Consider the following 15,694-nt stretch of genomic DNA (forward strand, 5'->3'; position numbering starts at 1 on the left):
CATGACGCTCAAAGGGTTAACATCTGGTGTTAATTCTTCAAGTGACCCCATCCCTACACAATGCACCCAACCATTCTTTCAAAGCCAAAAGATGAAGGAATATGCTGTGGAAATGAAAAGAGAAAGCTGAACAAATAAATAATTCAGTGAAATCAGCACATGTGCTGCAACAAGGTGGGTCAGGAACTGTGAATACATGGGAGCAGGAGGAGGATGAGGAGGTCGACGTTAAGGAGGGTGAGGAGGAGGGTTAAGAGGAGGGTGATGAGGAGGAAGAGGAGGCGGGGGAGAATGAGGAGGAGGGTGAGGAAGTGGAGGATGAGGATGAGGAGCAGGAGGAAGAGGTTCATGTAGATGATGGCAGAGATTTGGAAGGCGGCGTAGCCGCTTCACTTGGATGTGATGAAGCAGTCAATGCTAAAGCGTGCGAAGTGTCTACAAAACAGATTATGGAGGCGGTGCAATTTTACAACACGGCTGAATTTAACGAAGCCGATGACATAGTGGAGGAGAGTAACGTGCACTCGTTGGACTTTTATAACACTCGGGAAATTCATCGCATTTATCAAAGGCCGAAAGTAGTTGAAAAATCGGTGGATGTTGGAGAACCAGTTTCACACGCACCACAATTATTTGATCGTGACACTCATGAAGAATATTATACAAAAGAAGAGGTTGATGAAGATGAGAAGAAGTTCGCTGCGATTACTGCGGCTCAGAAGGAACAAGAGCAACCTGTAATTACGAAGGGGCCTGTTGTTGGGGAGTTTGAAAAATCGGAGAAGGAAATTGAGGAGGCTAAGTCCACGGAAGTTGAGCCCCCTCTAACTCAGTTCTTATTTACGAGTGCTGAGATTAATGAAGCAGAGCGCGGAGCTGAACAACCCATAACAGAAGAGTAAGGAACTGGAGAGGTACATGTACCAGCCCCTTGGAACGTGTCCGCTAAGTTGTCGGGAACGGTTGATGATGTGACCGAAGTTACGAATGTTGTGATGGATAAGGATGTCGACCAGATTGGGGAACATAACGCTATTATGGACCTAGAATGGACAAGTACCATCTATTCTAGTACGCAATTAGACGAGGCTTATCAAGGGGCCCCAACATCTGTAATTTTAATGGGGCCTGTTGTGGTGGACTCTGAATAAGCGGACAATGGAATTGTGAAGGCTAAGTCCACGGAATCTGAGCCCCCTGTAACTCAGTTCTTATTTTCATCTGCTAAGCTTAGTGAAGCACAGCGCACAGCTGAACTGTCCGTAGCAAAAGCTCAAGGATCTGGAGAGGTACATGTACCCGGCCCATGCAACGTGTCCAGGGAGTTGTCGGTAAAGGTTGTCGAGGTGCCGGAAGTTACGAATATGGTGTAGGGAAAGGATGTGATGGACCTAGAATAGACAAGTACCCTCTATTCTAGTGCGAAATTAAACGCTTCTTATCAAGGGGCCCCAAAATCTTGTTGTGCTCTCGATTAGCCAGGGGGCAGAATGTTGACCAAGCATGGATGTAACTTCTCAGGAGGTGGTGGAGAATGTGGTGGTTGATGCGGCACTGAAGGATCATGGAGGTAATCCATTGAAGTTTAGAGTTTTGAAGTGACACTTTACTTTTTCCTGATGAAGTTACACTTTTCTCCACTAAAATTACTATTTTTGTTGTTAAAGTTACACTTTTTTGGACAGATTAATTTACACTCTTCTGTCTTAAAATTACACTTGTTTGTGTTAAAGTTACACTTTTCTTTGTTAAAAATTTCATTTTCTTTTGTTAAAGTTATACTCTTTGGATTTAGTATTTCACTTTTTCTCCCTGGTTGAAAATTCAATTCTGTATGAAAATACAATTTATGGTCTGCTGACATTTTCCTTTATTGTTACAGATGCGGCAGCGGAGGATGCGGCCGTCAAGTCTCTAAAATTTACAAGCACAATTTATTTTGCTACAGAATTACACGAGGCTTTCCATGGGGTTGCGGAAAAAAATAAAGGGGCTTTGGATCATGGCGAGGCAACTTCTGCTGTATTACCAGAGTCAGACCATGTGGAGATTCCTATCCCAAAACCGTACGTCCCTCATAGTGATCTTACCACCATCCATTCTTACTTCACTCAAGCGAGCCCTTATTGTGCATGGATCACGTCTTTGAATTGAGAACATCGGGTGTTCGATTGACTGTGGGGCACCTGCTCTTGATCAATGCTTTCCTACTAGAAGCCTGACATTTAGTCAGCAGCTCGTCGCGCCAGTGTTTAGTGAAAGGAAATATGTTATTGACTATGTGTTTAATCAATCAGATGCGTTTAACAAATGGTAAGTCAATTATTTTATGCAAAGAGTCCTTATCATTCCTTATTATTTAAATTTGGTTTGCTAATTAAATAACTATGTTGTAGGGAAAAATTGGTATCATTTAGCAAAGTTTATTTCATAAGCCGGGAAGAGATTGGAACTTTGAATCCTGGGGAGCAAATCATGACTAGTGTTATTGATGGTTGGTGCTTACTTCTCAACCATATCATGAAACCTTCGGACATTCCCTGTTGTTTCTTTGGCCTTAATCACACTGTAAGTGATCCTTTTTTTGTCTAAAATTACTCTAACTCCTGTTAAAGTTACATTTATCTTGAGCTGCTGAAGTTACACTATTTGTGACTAAAATTACACTTTTACCTGCTAAAGTTATACTTTTTCTGATTAAAATTACTCTTTTAATTGTTAAAGTTACACTTTTTAGCCACTGATGAAGTTCTCCTCGTAATACCCGCCTTGTTTAAGGACCCCTTGACCGACCGTTTGATCAGAGAAGACCTTAGGAGGGGATAGGTGAGAGGATAAGGGACTTATATATCTGTTTACTCGACCTAGTAGAGACTACTCGGCCGAGTAGTGGTAACACTCGACCGAGAAAGGCATACTGGGCCGAGTATGAGAGTACTTGACCGAGTATAGCCGCTGTCGACGCGTTATTATAAAACGCAAGTTGGTAAATCTTATTCCATTTTTCAACGGTTCCCTATCTCTCTAACCCTAACACCACTCTCTCTCACCTATCACCCACCTCTCTATACACTCTCACCTAGCCTAGACTTTAGCCCAAGAAGGGGGAATGGTTTATGCGTCGAGTATTCAAGTATGGATGTCATCTTTGTCGACTTCGGTCCGCGTCTCAAGGTAAGTTATCCTTTCGTTGCTGTCTTTCAGTAGGCCTTTGGGGTAGTTTTGTAATAGGATGTGGTTATCGTTTGTAGGATTCATCTCGGACTCTTGCCTGGCTAGTTGTTGGGTGCATTTTTATGGATTAGCGATAAGGTAGGGTTTCCCTACTCGGTTTACTGTTTAAATGTTATAAGATTGTGTGGTAATTGTTGTTGGTGTTGTGATGGTTGATGATGATGTTTACCAGGTGTGTCCTCGGCTGAGTGGAATCACTTACGGGAGTGGCTTCACGCCATAGTTTCGCACTCTGTGGAACCCACCACAGAAGGGGATGTGCACATTAATTAACAGGGTTATCGCTCGTTGATGAGCGGGGCTTAGGTGGGAAAGGCTGCGGTCCCCCACTGGCGGTGAGGATTATCCGTTGCGATGGGTAATCTGGCAGGGCTACACACTTTAGTGTGTAGTCAGTTACTTTATGTGATTGGGAGTTGGAGGTGGATGAAGAGCAGCTGTTTGTGTTTTCGTACTTGTCTTATTTTTGGTTATTCAGTAAACTGACCCCGTATTGTGTTTTCAAAACTGTGGTGATCTATTCCGGGATGTTGAGCAGTTGGTTTAGCAGGTACAGTTGGTCTTGTTGCTTGCGGGCTTGGAAGGGAATCGAGTTACCACGCTACCGGAGTAGATGTCTCTGACACTCAAGCTTAGTAGTCTTTATAGTTATTCCTGTTGTATCTTGCCACGCTGTTCTATGTTGTAAAGACTTAAACTATTTTAGTAATTGTTCTTTTATTGTTTATTTGATCTACTACCTCGGGCAACCGAGATGGTAACACCTTCATACACTGGGGTGGTCCTTGGTAAGGCACCTTGGTATACGGGGGTGTTACACTCCTCTTTGTGGCTAAAATGATACTTTTCCCTGTTAAAGTAATACTTTTCGTCTGTTACAGTTACACTTAACAAATACCTTCATTATAATAGTAACCAATTAACTCTAACTTTATGATAAGTCCCCCTAAAACACTGTTATTTTTTCAAAAAAAAGGACCCCGTGCGGGATATTTGGAAGGCCCAAAAGCTTGGAAAAGTGTTGAAGAAAGATGAAGACATTTTTGGTGGCTGGGATAATTGGGTTGAATCCTGTTTTACACCATTTCAGCTTGACACGGACATGGTATATACCAAAATAGATAATATGTGGCATTTTAACGGACTACAATGTTTGATTTAACGCAATATATGATGCAGGTCTTCCTGCCTGTCTTATCTGGTGATGGTGATCATTACAGTTGTGGCTGTATAAACTTCTTAACCGAGAAGATTGGCTACCTTTACAACCGAAAATACGATGATCCAATAGAAAAGCTACCTTACGGAGGAATTGCACGTATTTCGGTAAGTTTTCGATGTCCAATATTTAGGACTTCTTTCTTATTTGTTTGAAGGTACATATTCTTAACACATAGACGTATATTCATGTTCAGGCAAACTTAATGGGGAAGTATTTGTTGTCGGAAGGTCTGTCTAAAGACTCAAAGGTTAGCGTGTTTAAGATCATCAACATTGAGTTCAATTGGCAAGGCATCGGGTATTCCGGAAATAACTGTGGTGTTTACATGATGCTACATATGATGTTTTACCGCGGGAAGCCTTTTCAATGTGACATCGGTAAAGAGGAGGCTATGAACCTTTACCGTGCTGAGATTGCTGCGACCCAAGTCCTTTGTGACATTAACACTCAAAGGCGAGACATATTGCGTTGGATTGATGTGTTCAGAGAGGTTGTTGGGCATCCATTGACGAGGAAGTTGAATGTTGGTAAGATAAAAACAGATGGTGACATAGGAACGAGTCCCACAAAACGTGCCCGCGCTCCTTATTCTGAAGAGCTCGCCATGAAAGCGACGCCTGTTACCATGCGGACTCTATCTGGTAAAGCTCTCTCCTCTGTTAAGCGCTAGCCTCGTGGAAAGGGGGCGGTTTGGGCTGCTCGCTCCACTGCGGTATGGGGGTTACAGTACTCATGTTGTGTAGAAGCTGCTCCGGAACAACCAAGCGTTAATCAATGATATTAAAACGCAGAGAAAGGACGTTGCTGACTATTGCTTGTTAGATGACCACAATTTTGATGATCGGTCAGTTGTTCTGAATTAATAATACTCTAAAATACGCTTTCCACATTTAGTTATGTTTTAATCAAAGAGTGCTTTAATATTATAAGTGCAGTGAACAACTGGTTTAGTTCAGCTGACACGCTATGCTACGGAGAGCTGACATTATGTCCCTGGCCCCTGAAAATGTAATGTCGTTGAATGTCATCGAGTTCTGGTCGATATTGCTGAACCATTTAGAAAAGGAGGGAGTATGGCGATCTTGCAAGGATGTCATTCTTTGGTATACGTCACATGGTACTGCCATTAACCATTGCATAATAGCTTGATTATAGTGGTTGGAAATTAATGTGACATGTTGGTACTGATAAAGAACTGCTTTAAACTGATATCCACTACTATTATACCTTTGTTTGTTAGAGTTACAGTTTTCTTTGTTACAGTTACACTTTGTTAAAGTGTCACTTTCTCTCACTAGAATTACAGTTTAGTTATTTAGAGTTACACTTACGTTCGTCAGAGTTATTATTTCACTACTTGCCTGTTTACAAGTTAACACTTTAAGCATGTTCACTCCTTGCCTTTTTAGGAGCTTCTATTGGTATTTTTTGGAACGTTTTAGCAGCCAGACACACAATACGACAGTATCTATGATAAGCTTTACCAACTTTGGGACACCTTCATTGTGGACAGTGGGCAAACCGTCAACTTGAAAACGAATTTCCTCTTTGTCCCATTCTGCATCAACGACCATTTTTCATGCGTATGTATAAATTAAAAATCACGTTCGATCGACCTGCTTGACCACCAGCGGCATTCTGATTTGCAGAAGTCACCCATGGGCAAGACGACGCGTTTAATTGTAAGTTCTCGTCCAATATCTTCTTTAAAACAATGTTTTTTCCCTGATCAGAATTTGACGTAAATTCGTACATATGTAGGCTAGTGCAGTGAGTGATTATTTGGAATCACGAGATCAAACCAGAGATAACACTAGAGAAAGAGAAATTCCCGATTTTGCGGTCCGCCAGATACCTTTTAGCGGAGGCTCACCTACTCTCAACCTATAAGAGTCTGGGTTGTTCACCCATGATGGCAATGCCATTGTATCAGGGTGTTCCTTTTCAGCATGAGAACCTAGAGAAGAAGAAAGCAAGGCATTATTTGGTGATCCAGTTAATAGCTACCCTTATTCTAGCTGACATGAACGTCTTACGTGAAGGTGTCCTGGAAAAGGTCAAAGCTTTTATTAACAACAAAGACAAATTATGGAAGGAATTACAACTCAAGCGCAAAATATCCAGGGTCGTTGTAAAAAAAATAACAATCCAAAGCTAGTGGATAACCATTTTTTGTAATATGCCTTGTGTATGTAAATATCTTGCTGATATATGGTATCGTTGGGCGGTTAATTTCGTTAAACAAAGATAGCAGATCCTTCTTGGTATCTTTGCCTTATTTTGTAAGACAATGTCATGTTTCTAAATGATATTTATGTAGTTTTACCAAGCTTTGTCAAAAGGCTTTACTATAGATAAAGTGTAACTTTAGTCATATAAACTATAACTTTAATCAGATAAAGTATAACACTAATTGCTATAACATAAAAGTGTAATTAACATTTTGTAGAACATAAAATTGTCAGGGTACTTCAATAAGTTATCTGAGAACTATGTGGGTGTATCTAACTTTGTCTTATCTAACTTTAGTTCAGACAAAGTGTAACTTTAATAATATAAATTGCAACTCTAACCAGACAAACTGTAACTCTAATCAGATAAAGTGTAACTGTAATTGGCATAACATTAAATTGTATGTAAGATTATGTATTAAAGTGATACCTCAGGTAATTCTGATTTTGCAAATTACAGTAATTTGATGTTACAATTAATAATAGTTTTGTCAAAAACATAAGACCTCAACAAAATCAGCTTTAGTACCAACGGGTATCAAATGACTTCACTGTAGCTTGATGTCTAAAGAAAAGACTTCAGTGCAGTTTGATGTTCCGTGAAAATGGTACATAATACATCCAAAAAAATTAATCAGTGGAATAACTTAATATAGTTCCTATTCTAAGATGTCATCTTCTTCCTCCTCCACTTCTTCTTCATCTTCTCCCGACGATTCCTCTAATGATGGTGACAATGGTGGGTGCTCTGCAAAAGGGTTAGGGCAGTTCCTCTTGTCATGATTAGCTAATCGCTTGCAATTTTCACACATGCGTTTTGGCTTGCTTGCCAAGGCAACTGCTTTTGCCTTAAGCGACAACATTCTCTTTCCACTTCCCTTGTTTTTTGATTTTTTTGGGGGCAAAAATTGTTACCTCCTGACTAGCAAAACGACAAAGAATTTGCTCCAATTGTTGTTCTTTAGTCAATGGTGATTCTCAGGGTGATAGCTTCTCCTTAAACTCTCTAATTAGAGTAGAAAAGCTGTCGGCATCAGCCTAGACCTGGCAAAAGTAACCCGACCCGATTGACCCGACCCGAAAAGACTGACCCGAGACCCGAAGTGACCCGAACTACATCACCCGAATGTGACCCAAAAACCCGAATTGACCCGACCCGACCCGAACATGACCCGTGTTTTCTTGACCCTAACTGACCCGACCCGAAAATGACCTGATCCGAAATCACCAAATCCGAAAATGACCCGACAAAATATAACTCTAATTGAACCGAAAAGACCTGAAATGACTATTTCTCTATTATTCATTGACCCGAAAATGACCCGACCAAACAACCCAACCCGCTTGACCCGAAATGCAGACAACAACAAACCCGAAACAGGACCGAAACCCGAAAAGACCCGTCCTGACCCGAATTAACCTGAACTCAACGAGAGACCCGAACAGACCCGGCCCGAATTGGCCCGACCCGACCCGTTGACCCGTTTTGCCAGGTCTATAATGATCAGCCTGCATTTACCCAAAAACATCCCAACTGTCTGATGAACCTTTGAGCACATTACTGACATCGTAATCTGTTTTCCATCTATTATATCAAATGTTCTCCGCTGCTTCACCATTACGATCGAACATTTTGGAGCGGATTGCATCTTTACATCATTTGTTCACAACACACTCCTCCGGTATAGTCTTCAGTCCGTTAGATGAGTAAATCCATATTACATGCCGGCATAGAATGTCTTTCCTTCTAAGCATTCTGCAGCTACAACTTGCTTTAAATGTAACTAGATCAACAATATAGAGTAAAATATTAGTTTACAGAGTTAGAAATAGTGTAACTTTAACCAAACAAAATGTAACTTTAATGAACAAAGAGTGTAACTTTATGATGTGTAACTTTAATAAAGAAAATGGTAACCGTAATGAATAATTGTGTAACTCCAACAAGTTACAGATATGTTGTACTTCAATAGACAAGTCTACCTGGGCAATACGTAACATGATAATTCCTGTCTCTGTTTGCATCTCTTACAGTTGTCACCTCTATAGAGTCTCCCTTGGCAAACCCCCTACTTTTACAAGCATCGATTGAGTACTTGACCTCTTCTTGAAATTCCTCGAATACTTTATGACTGTACACTTTCGCCCCGCGCATCTCAATAGCCAGATGCGTCGACATTCAAGGGGAAGTGTGCTTGTTATCGTTGTCGACTTCTTCTGCGTATGTCTCTATTGGTCCATAGCGCTGTCAAAACACAACGAAAACTCAACTAACGTTCCCGATTTGCTCTTAAATATCTTAAAGAAACTATTTTCACACTCTGATCTTTGGGTTGTCCTCATAACACTCCCCCATCTCTAGGTCCCTACAATGTGCCATAACCCACTGGTTCCTTTTAGCGTACATTTCCTTAAACCAATAAATGTTATTAACTGCGTGTTCTCTGCCTATTTCTTCTCATTTGGCATCGAACTCTGCTGCTTCAATGTCTTCATCCCATATAATGGCATTCAATTTCTTTAGAAATTCAGAATAATCGTCTCTCGTCACTCCATACTTGCTTGGCACTTTGTTCATGATATGCCACATACAATATCGGTGCCGCGTTGTCTTGAACACGAGGGGTACCACATTAAGAATACCAGGATCCTGATCGGTGATAATATACTTAGGCTCCTTTCCACCCATCGCAGCCAAAAAACGGCTGAAAACCCATTGAAATGATTCCGTGTCTTCATGTGCAACCAGCGCTCCACAAAACGTGACTGATCGTTTATGGTGATCTACCCCGCTGAACGGTGTGAAGGTCATATCATACTTATTGGTAGTATAGGTCGGATCGAACGACACTCCATCACCAAAAACAGAGTAATTCCTTCTAGCGATACCGTCAGCCCATATAGCTTTACTCAGGCTACCGTTAGAGTCAACAACATAGTCAAAGAAAAACCCTTGCCTTAACAGCCATCTCTTTAAAGTGGTCTACGAACATCTGACCGTCCCGTTCATGAATGTAGCATTTCATATCTCTGTGAAAGTTCCTAAAATCATTTAAGCTTCCAATGTTTTGAAACCCATTTACGTGTTCCTTCGGCATTTTGTAAGTCTTTGTTACTCCTATCTTCAGCTGTTAATTAATGACATACTTTTAGAAATATTTAGTGTGTGTATGGCCTAGTTTGTAAAAGTGTTTTTGAACTCAAAAACACTTTTTGGCCAAACACAACATTTTCTAAAAGTTAAACAAAAATTCTCAAAAGCTAAAAATCCATATTTTTGCCCATAGAAATAGAAGCAGATATTTGTTGTTTCTGCATTTGAAAAACATTTTTGAAAAATTAAGCTTGAAAAACAAAAACTCATTTTTGAGAATCGAGGCCAAACATGCTCTTAAAAGTGTAACTTTAAGCAAAAAAAAAAAAAAAACTGTAATTGTAAGAAAGAAAAGTGTAATTTCAACAAACCCATAAACGTATAACTCTAACCAACAAAACTGTAATTTTAGGAAGGAAAAGTGTAACTTCAGCAAACCCTACAAAGTGTAACATTAATTCATAATACTGTAACACCAATAATTTTAGCCAAAGTAATAAATAACTAGAATACTCACCCTTGAATTATAAAGGATTATCATTTTGTGATAATCAGTTATGTTGCATGTCAACTTTTGAAACTCTCTGTCCCTGGCAGATATGAGCACGTGGTTGTGGCCGTTGTGAAATCGGTCAATCAAAAATTCGCCATTCTTCATAAATAGCCTAATCCTCGCTTTGCACCCAACGCATCTGACTTTGTGTTTCCTAATCGAATCCTGGCGACCACTACTCTCCATTTGTCCCTTATGCGTGAATCCCTCTCGGTTGCAAACTAACTGTTTAGATTTTATTTTCCCGCCATGCCGTTTCTTTTTCGTGTATTTCCGTACATCAAAACCTCAAGCAATAGCATAAATCTTATAAAATGTCACTGCCTCCACGATTTCCAGAAATTCCTGTCCAACATATGTGGTAAACTTTTGTTCAACTTCCCTGCAAAATTCTTCCTCATTCGGCTTTCTTTTTCCATTGTCCTCAATTGTATCTGTTAATAGTCCAATGATTAACAACTCTATCTGTCAATAGTCCCGTAGAGGGACACTTCATATGGGTTACAGTTACACTTTTTATAACATGTTGAAGTTACACCTTTATTTGCTAAAATTACACTTTTGTTTGTTAAAATTACACTTTTGTCTGTTACAGTTACACTTTTTGTTTCATGTTGAATTACACTTTTGTTTGTCAGAATTACACTTTCGTCTGTTACAGTTACACTTTATTTGTGTTGTTGTAGTCAGTTAACTGTACCTTAATGATTATTATGTTGACTGTAATCTTAATAAAGAAAAGTGTAATTTTAACAGATTACAAACAACTGTAATTTTATCTAGGAAAAAAAAAATATTTATATAGGACAATATTGTAACTTCAATCAACGAATGTATAATTTCAACAAGGATAAGTGTAATTTTAACAGATGACAAACAACTCTAATATTATCTAGGAAAAAAGTAATTGTAACGGCCAATACAGTAACTTTAAACAAAAAAACAAGTAATTTTAATAAAGGAAAGTGTGACTCTAACAAATATCAAAAACAAAATGTAACTTTAACTAAAACAAGTGTAACTATATAGGACAATAATGTAACTTTAACTATATAGGACAAAATAGTTGTGATTTTAATACAATAAGTCTAACTTTCACTTTCAAACAGTGTAATTCTTTAAACGTAGAACTTCATTGATCTAGTATGACTATTATGATAACATAAAAAACCTACACTACTCTCTACATTTTTTCACTTTAACGACCAATTATATCATGAATCATATAAATGTTCATCATATAAGCTTCAACGATGAAATATTTGTATTCTTTGAACACTACATTGTGAATCATATAAATATTAATCCTAAAAATCAAAATTGTCTAAACTAAAAATTAAAGAGTTCACATAATAAAAAAAAAATGAGCTTTTAAATAACCTAAATTACAGAGAGTTTTCATATTTAACCTAGTTTTGATATTTAACCTAATTTATTTATAAAAAAAATAAGGAATATATAACGCAGTTAAAACGAATAAATGTTCCAATAATTACCATCGATAAAAGGTATCATCTTCAAGTCAGCCATTGTTGATGTTGGAATACGGTCTTCGTTTGGCTACTTGTTGTTGTTGGAAGTATGTTTTCGTGGTCCTCTTATTTAATTCAAGATGAAGGAAGAAAGTAGGATATTTATTTGCTAAAAATTATCGTTAGGAAGGAGGATTTTCTAAGTTGAGGTTTTTTTAAATTATGTTTTGGTAGGGTTTGTGTAGTATTGTGTTGAGGAAGGTAGTTTAAGAAGTCTGTATATTGATGTGTGTATACATTGGGTAATAGTTATTTCCCTGACGCACACACTCTCTCTCTCTCACGCTCAACCTATTTCCCTTTTTTTACACGCCTAATAAGCCTATATTTGCTCCAAATCTACACGGTCTATTTAGATGATCCAAATGCTCAAGTAAAGACTTAGAAACTCAAATAATATAAGGGACTTATAAGAACTTCTCTCTCTCTCTCTCTCTCTCTCTCTCTCTCTCTCTCTATATATATATATATATATATATATATATATATATATATATATATATATATATATATATATATATACGACCACTCGTGAGAACAGTGAGAACATTCATACACCGTTGGATGAGGGTGACATAAAAGGCTGAGATTACACCCAATTTACCCACATCTTTTCTTTCATCCCACAAATCACTTTTAATGCTTTCCTCAATAACTCACTAACACCCGACTAAGCTATTACCATGGCCACAACCACAACCACCCATCGTCGGCAGCCACCACGACCAACACCGCTGACATCGCCATCTACCCCAGAAATCACCGACAACGTTAACATCACTAGCTACCCATCGACTGTACTAATTCACTGTCGAGTTCCATCGTCCCCACCACCCACAAAAACAACATTCATGAAGGCGACATTTGATTCAACTCCTTCTTTTAACTGGCATCTATTCAGAAATTTAACTCGCATTATAAGGAACATATCGCTTAGCTTTTGCAATGTAAATCTATTCGTAAATTTTTCGATGTTTCTGTGATTAGTTTGATATTATCAGGTAAATATTTGAGATTTGTTTGATTTTGGTGGTAAATGTTGTTGTAATCAAGTTATTGCAATTTTTTTGGTTGAATTTTTGTTGTTTTGTGATGTTGATAAAGGAGTGTGAGATTAGTTAGCTTTATGAAAAATGTCAGTGGAACCCAGTTGTTAATCTTCTCATTAATTAAAGAAGGGAATTGATGAAATCATCGAATAAATTGTAGGATCTTTTAGTGTACTTTAGTAATTTTAGAATAAGGATTGTAATTTTAGTATACTGTACTATTTTTATATGTATGTTTTTAATATGAGTCATGTTATTTACGTATTTAAAATAATATTTTGCATCTCTAAGTAGTTCGTATTTTTTGTATTACACATGGGAAAAATTTACCTAGAATGGAAAAAGGCGTATCTACAATATTACAAAGTGTATCTAAGAATTGGTAAAAAAAAGTGTATCTACAATATATTCTAATGTATCTAGCGACTTTAAATGTATATAAAAAATTGTAAAAAAATGTATCTACATTGTAATAAAATGTATCTAGAATTCTTGTAAAAAGCATACTTATGATATTATAAAGTGTATCTGAGATTTAAAGAAAAAGAAAAAAAAGTGTATCTAACATATATTTTCAATGTACCTACTTCGTTCTCACCGTTCTCACCGAAAGATCGTTCTCACCGGATCCTATATATATATATATATATATATATATATATATATATATATATATATATATATATATATATATATATATATATATATATATATATATATATAGAAATAGGATCATATGAGTTTGGTTTTTTTGGTGAGTTACCCCTCTGAATCTGAACCACTAATCTAATCTAAGATGGATGGATGAGATTAGATCTTACTTAACCCATAAATACCCCCTTTTCCCTCAATCTCCCCTATTATTAGAAAAAGCACTCTCTCTCCTCCCTCCACCCTGTAACAAACCAGAACAAAAAAAAAAGAATCGATAAAAATTATGAAATCAATCTTCATCAATTTGTCTACTGCGATTTCAATTCCAGATTTTCGTGCTTGTTTCTTCGATCTTATCCGCCTTTCTTGTTTTTCGTGTTCAGTTCTACTTCATCTTTTCAATTTCGTCTAATTAGGTAATAAATTTCTTCTTTTATACTATTTTTTTCGTTGATTTTGTTCAATTATCAAATTTCGTCTTCATCAAATTCGTTCAAGTTGCAGGCTACAAACTTAATCTTCATACTCAATCTTCATCATCTTCGTTCGAATTTGTCATCAATTAAGGAGATTTCGTCATTTGATTTCGTTGTCTATTTCGCTTCATCTTCGTATTTCTCTTCAATTTCAATATATGTAAGTACTAATTTTGTTTTTCTGATCCGATTTGTGCGTTTTCATAATCGTTCTTATCTAATATCCGTTTCATTTTTTTTGATTTGTTACGTTTTGTTTGTTGTGTTAATCATGTAACAACGATTATTGTATTACTTTTATCGAGTTATTGTATTATTCAAACTCAATTATTGTATGCTGTAGTTACTTTTTATTTGTTATGTTAATCTGTTAACAAAAGTTATTGTATTGCTTTAATCGAGTTATTGTATTATTCAAACTTAGTTATTGTATTGTTTTAACTTAGTTATTTCAAATTAAAGTTGTTGTAAGATGGCGTCTTCTTATATAATCAGTTAGTTATAGTAATATTATATCTCAATTATTGTATTGTCTTAACTTAGTTATTTCAATTCTGAGTTATGGTTGTGGTTTATATAATTGCTTATAGTTGCATAGTTATTTATAACTTACCCCCTTTCTTGCTTTATTTCTTTCGGTGAGCTTTTGTTTTCTCTTTGGTGCAACCCTCTCCTTCACGGCAAAACATGTTTCTCGTCGGGAAGAAATACTCGTGGAAGAAGGGTGAAAACAACGACAAGACACAATTCTCGATGGAAAATTACTTTTAGACATAGTATTGGAGATAAATATATGTAGTATTTGTAATGTTACTATTGTTAGATATATTATTTTGAAATGCTTAGTTGTAATGTTGATGATGATGCTTAGATATAATTTGTTGGAGATGTTTAAGTGTAATGTGTTGGGAACAAAATAGTTATATAATGAGAGTAAGTGATTTTTTTAACCTTGTTATATATGATAATTTCATTTTTCAGATCTTCCTATTGCATTAATCAATCTCAATGATTGATTGAATGGAAATGACTAGTTATTCAATCAAATAAGATGAAAACAAACAAAAGATATGAATATATTTGAGTTTCATCTCAATAAAATAACATGTTTTGTTCATTACAATAACCGAGTTTCTACATTACAATAATTGAGTTTCTACATTACAATAACTACAAATAGTAGAATTTATACATTACAATAATCGAGTTTCTACATTACAATAATCGAGTTTCTACATTACAATAACTATAAATACTAGAAAATATTATTCTCGATAAACAAATCGAGTTAACTATAAAATAACTACATTTCATCATTAAAATGACCAAGTATATACATCAATTTTTCCATTGAACGTCAATTATCCGCCCGCGTCTATCATGATTTGACCTGCAAATCACCAAAAAGCAGAATATAAGTTATCAAAACACTCAAGAAGTAACTGGAAGATACAATAGCTGAGTTTTAATAATACAATAACTGGCTTAAAGTAATACAATAATCGAGATGTAATATTACAACAAGTAACGAGTGAACAAGAAATTTGAATATATTTGAGTTTCATCTCAATGCAATAGCACAATTTATTCATTACAATAACTGCGTTTCTACATTACAATAATTAAACATACCAGAGCTTCTACATTAC

This window comes from Silene latifolia, chromosome 1, assembly GCF_048544455.1.
Source record: "Silene latifolia isolate original U9 population chromosome 1, ASM4854445v1, whole genome shotgun sequence".
Lineage (NCBI taxonomy): Eukaryota > Viridiplantae > Streptophyta > Magnoliopsida > Caryophyllales > Caryophyllaceae > Silene > Silene latifolia.